The sequence below is a fragment of the Peromyscus californicus genome, unplaced genomic scaffold, assembly GCF_007827085.1.
Source record: "Peromyscus californicus insignis strain IS unplaced genomic scaffold, ASM782708v3 Scaffold_6__1_contigs__length_162567912, whole genome shotgun sequence".
In the NCBI taxonomy this organism is placed as follows: Eukaryota; Metazoa; Chordata; class Mammalia; order Rodentia; family Cricetidae; genus Peromyscus; species Peromyscus californicus.
In genome coordinates, this window is record NW_026294584.1 from 147,025,046 (window position 1) to 147,031,127 (window position 6,082).

A 6,082-nucleotide genomic window follows, 5' to 3' on the forward strand; every position below is an offset into this window, starting at 1 on the left:
AGGAGAGAAGATACAAGGTCTACGGCAACAAACAGGAAATGACCCTCATTAAGCCTATCCGGCTCCTTTCAGCTGAAGGGAAAAGGATCACCCTCAGCTACATAACAAGTTTGGGGCCAACCTGGGATATGTGAGATGCCATCTCAAAAAACAAAAAGATAAATGCATAGTGAGTCTTGGGCCAGCCAGAACTGTATATCAAGATCCTTTCAAAAAACAAAAAACCAAAAAACCCAAGACTGACAGAAACTGCTGTTGAAGCTCAGCAGCCAGGCCCCACAGCCACACAGGAAGACAAAGGAACATCAAAAAGACAAGAGGAAAGCAGGTCAGGGCCTTCATCAGAAGGCTGGCTTCTGTGAGGGCTGACAAGAGACACAAGCTGGGAATGCCCCTCACCGTATTAGCGTTCCCCCATCTTTTTACTAGTACAGGCCAAAAAGTGAAAATCCATGTGAACATGAGCTTTTTCAACCAGAAAGACCAAGAACTATGCCAAACATGGGAAAGGAAAAAAGAAAAAAAAAATAAGATGTTTTTGAAAACTTTGAAACCTCTTCCTGGAGTGGAGCATCATGAAAGAGCCTTGAGTACAAATGACAAACAGCCCAGTTCCAGAAAGACATCACACTGGACCCCAAAACAGTATTTTAGAAGAGGCTTCTGAGATAGACTATCTAGAAACTTGAAGTGTCCACATTTGGAAAAAGTCCAGAGCTGCCCAGATAGTAGAGGGTCTGAGGTCAATGAGATGGGCCTAAAGTGAATTCATTCCACACCAAATTTAAGTATTTTATCCTGCGCATGCGCGTCCACTCAGGGGGGCCTACAACGTACTGCTACAAAGTCTGCACATTCTCTGAGCCAAATTATGAAAGCAGAAGAGGTTTGGGATGTAGCTCAGCTTGCACAGTGCTTACCCAGCATGAACAGAGTCCTGGGTTTGCTGCCCAGCAATGAATAAAACCAGGTGTGATGCCGCATGCCTGTAACCCCAGGACTGGGGAAGTTGAGGCAGGAGGATCGTTAGTTCAAAGCCAGTCTGGGATGCAGGAGACTCTGACTTAAAAAGAAAGGGAACAGAAAACTGAGAGGCCCCGGTAAATGCTGGTGGTACCACTGCCAGTTTGGTGATCTATGGGACTTTTAAAGCATGATCACATTTGTAAAATGGGTTTCAAACAATATTTCGAGTAGTGATTTCGTGCCTGTAGGGTGTATTATTTGCTAGGGAATCTCCTCCGATTTTTTTAAGCACACTGATTGGTTAACCCACAGCTGAGTCTGGGAGCTCCGCAAACTTGGCTGTGTGGTTGCTAAGAGACGAAGGTTTCTCTGAATTCCGGTGACCAGCTCGGTGAAAAGAAGCCGGCTCTGCCCGCTAGGCACAGCGCCACCAAGCGGCGTCTCGCAGAACTGCGTCCGGGTTCTCCATCCTTCCCTTCGGATGAATTAAGAGAACAAAGGACTGTGGTGTCCTTTCAAGGTCGGCCCTCAGCGAGGACGTTTATTCTCCAACAAATGAATCGTGAGAGATACAGAACTAGTTGCCATATTTATTTAAAAATAAATTTTAAATAAAATTTATGGGGGTGTGGAGAACCATAGCAGGTGTGTGGAAGTCAACTTTCAGGAGCTGGCTCTTTCCACCCAGGGACAGAACCCAGATCTTCAGTTTGGTGACAAGCACATGCTGAGCCATCTCACCCACCCAGTTTGTCAAGAATGGTAGATTACCTCTAACTTTACTTATTGGCCTGAGGCTTCCAGGGCTCCTTCTGCTCTGAAAAATGTGTATTTAATTTAAATTGTTATTTTATGCATTTGCTTTTTATGAGACATAGTCTCATTTTGTAGCCTAGGCTGTCCTGGAACTCAACTATGTAGTCCAGGGTGACCTCAAACCTATGACAGTCCTCAGCCTCCTAGGATCCAAAGCATGAGCCTAAATCTTTTTTAAATGTGTGTGTGTGTGTGTGTGTGTGTGTGTGTGTGTGTGTGTGTGTGGTGGTGGTGGTGGTGGTGGTGGTGGTGGTGGTGGTGGTGGTGGTGGTAGTGGTGGTGACTAACTTTAATGTCTTACATGTTAGACCATCATTTTGCCATTGAGCTATATCCCCAGTCCTCTTTTTAAATTTTTTTTCAATTTTAAGAGGGCCCTACTGTGGCAGGGCATAGATGACACATGACTTTAATCCCAGCACTCTGGAAGCAGAGGCAGGCAATCTGTATGAGTTTGAGTCTAGCTTGGTCTACATAGTGAGTTCCAGAACAGCCAATGCTACATAGTGAGACTTACCCACATTCCAACCCCTTCCCCCAAATTAAATTAAAAAAAAAAAAAGACAAAAAAACCCAAAGCTGGGTATGGTGCTGCAAACTGGTAACCCCAGTATTTGGGAGGTAGGAACAGGAGGGTCAGGAGTTCAAGGATAGCCTTGTCTTTATAGAAAGTTTTAGACCAGCTTGGGCTACGTGAGACTGTATCAAAAACAAAAACAAGGCCGGGTGGTGGTGGCACATGCCTTTAATCCCAGCACACGGGAGGCAAAGGCAGGCGGATCTCTGAGTTCGAGGCCAGCCTGGTCTAGAGAGTGAGTTCCGGGACAGCCAAGGCTACACAGAGAAACCCTGCCTCAAAAAACCAAAACCACAACAACACAAGTAAAATAAATAGAAAATTTAAAAAAAACCCTAAATAAATAAAAGTGGAGCAAGTGTGCTGGTCAGCCTTTTGTCAACTTGACACAAGCTAGAGTCATCTGGGGAGAAGAACTTGAATCGAGAAAATGCCTCCATCAGACTGGGAGCAAATCTGTTGATGATTGATAAGGGAAAGTCTAGGCCACTGTGGGCAGTGCCACCCCTGGGCTGGTGGTCCTGAGCTGAGCAAGCTCTGGGAGCAAGCCAGTAAGCAGCATTCTTCCTTGGGCTCTGCTTCAGTTTCTGACGCCAGGCTCTGCCTCGACTTCCCTTCATGATGGACTGTAAGGTGTGTAAGATGAAATAAACCCCTTTCCTCCTCAAGTGGCTTTTGGTCATGGCGTTTATCACAGAGACAGAGCAAACTAGGAAAGCCACTGTTATTGCTGAGTGAGCCTGGCATAAGTGTGCACACACATCATACATATGCACAATAACAATAATAAAGTCAAATTAAAATAAGCGGGGCCTGGAGAGATGTCTTAGCAATTAAGAGCACTTGCTGCTCTTGCCGAGGACTGGAATTGGATTTTCAGGAGGTTCTGATGCCCTCTCCTGGCCTCCATAGGCACCTGTACACATCTACAATACATGGACACACACATACACACACACACACACACACACACACACACACACACACACGCACTACAATCAGTCTTTAAAATAAGTGCCAAGTGGTGGCACACATGCCTTTAACCTCAGTATGGGTGAGTTAGAAGCAGGCGGATCTCTGTGAATTTGAGGCCAGCCTGGTCTACAGAGTGAGTTCCAGAACAGCCAAAGCTACAGAGAAACTCTCAAAAAACAAAACAAACAAACAAACACAAATAAATTAACAGAACAACTAGAAGGGTTCTTTCTACTTTAAAGTCTGAACCATAAAATAAAAGGGCCAAGGGAGGCATCTGCCTCATTTCAGAGACATCTGCTAAGCCTGTGAAGAGGGAAGAAAGGGGATAAAGGGAAGCACTTATTTTCTTTTATATTTTTAGCCTTTTGAATTGGTCCTTTGAAGGAAGCATCTCAACCTAAAAGCATTTCTGAAGGTATTTTTTTGTTGTTGTCATTTGCTGTTGAGAACAGTCTCACTGATGGACCCCGCTGGCCTGGAGCTTACTGTGTAGACCAGGTTGACCTTGAAATTCTAGGTCCTCCTGCTTCTTGATGATGAAAAGGGTGTGCCAGCATGTTCAACTCCTGTAGATGGTTTTAGAGCAAATATCTTATTGTTCTGTCGGGGTTTTGCCTTAGCTTTTGAGACAGGCTCTCACTATGGAGCCCAGGCTGGCCTGATCTTGCTGTGTAGACCAGGCTGGCTTAACCTCAGGGACCTGCCTGTCTCTGCCTCTTGAGTGCTGTGATTTAAAGCGATTGCTGTCCTTGGTCACAAATACCAAACACAATCTTGTCTTATTTACTGGTGTTTGTGAGACTAATTTCTGGATCTCAAAACACTCAGTACCAGAGATTGAAGAACCAATCCATGGCCAAGAGAAAGGTGTGAGCCAGCTCATTAAACTCCATCGCCATCAGAACAGTCAGATTACCTTAGACCTTACAGTTCTACCAAGGTTGTGATCAGGCCAATGGGGCATGTCTCATTAGGGCCACTCACGTTCTCTAAGGAGACATCTGAAATGGTAAGGAATGAGCCACAGGGGGAGGGCCCAAGTCAGAATGCCAGCTGTCACATTCCGACCTGACAAGCTGCATCACTGAGTTCTAGTCTCCTTGTCTGGTAAATAGAAGCGATTATGAACTCATCACAGGTGAGGCTGAGGCAAGATTGCCTTGAGTATGTAGCCAGCCTGGGCTATAAAATGACACTCAGTGTAAAAGAACACAAACAAAAAACATAAACACATCATGGAGTTGTTGAGAGGATGAGCTAATACAAGCAGATTGCTAAACAATGAGTTATTACATGCAGCTCATGTTAACTAGCCATGAAAATGCAAACCAGGCTTGTCTGTAAGCCCTTATTTCATCGAAATAAATTCCTTTTGTCTTGTGTTGTACTGCCTTTGAGACAAGGTCTCTTATGTGTAGTCAAGGATGACCTTGAACTCCCGATTCTCCTGCTTCCATCTCCAGAGGGCTAGAATTATGAGTGTGTGCTATATCCAGCTATTAAAAAAAAAAAAAAAAAAACACTTCTAGGGGCTGGAGAGATGGCTCAGAGGTTAAGAGCACTGTCTGCTCTTCCAAAGGTCCTGAGTTCTATTCCCAGCAACCACATGGTGGCTCACAACCATCTGTAATGAGATCTGGTGCCCTCTTCCGGCCTGCAGGGATACATGCAGGCAGAGCACTGTATGCATAATAAATAAATCTTTTAAAAAAAATTCTAAATGTACTAGTGCTAGATTTCAAATAATGTACACCTGGGAACCAAGGAGTCAAATCCTAAGTCACACAGGAAAGGAGAGTTTGAGTTTGGAAGGCGAATCATGGTTCCATCTAGAGAGAGAGAAGAGAACCATATCTGACTGGAGATGAACCTCATGGGGCTAGAGGCATGGCTCATCAGTTAGGAGCACATACCGCTCTTGCAGTGGACCCAAATTTGGCCCCCAGCACCTGTGTTGGGTGGCTCACAACAGCCTATAATTCCAACCCCACCGGATCCAAGGCCGTCTTCTGGCCTCTATGGGCACCTGCACAGACACATAAGTTAAAGTTTATTTTCTTAATTGCAATTACAATGAAAGGCTCCTGTCAGAATTTATAGGAGAAAAACTAGTCAAATCTTGCCCTTTGTGTCCTGGTCACAGCAGGGCCAGGCTTTTGAAGGTCTCTTTGTGAACTGCAGAGCAATTCCTGTGTTTGGCAAGCCTGGCAAAGTCGCTTGCTCCTCTGCCTGTGTATGACTTAGGGAAGGGAGACATGGGTCCTAGGAACTGTGTGGAAGGGTCACAGGTACGCGGGAAATAGCACGGATTTCAAGGCGTAGACCAGCAGGAAGGCTCAGTGGGAGGGGCCTACTGTCAAGCCTAATGACCTAAGTTCAAGCTCCAGAACCTACACAGTGGAAGGTGAGAACTGACTCCTCCAAGTTGTCCTCTGGTCTCTCCAAGTGAACCCCACCACCACCAATAAATAAAATAATGAATTTTCAAGGCTTCCCCAGCTGCTTGGATTAAGGAAGGATGAAAACAAGAAAAGGCAAGGAATGTAGATGACTCTACCCATTCTCTCTCAAGCAATGATTAAACCCATCACAGGAGGCCTCCCAGCAGTTCTGTTAGGCTCTGGTGGATGGTCAACAGCCAGTGCCCCGCCCCCACTTCAGGAGGTAACATGCAAATACATACTGCGTTGCTGAGCCGGAGAAACATAAGTTCTTGAAATATATCACTTATGGGATTTCAGTGAA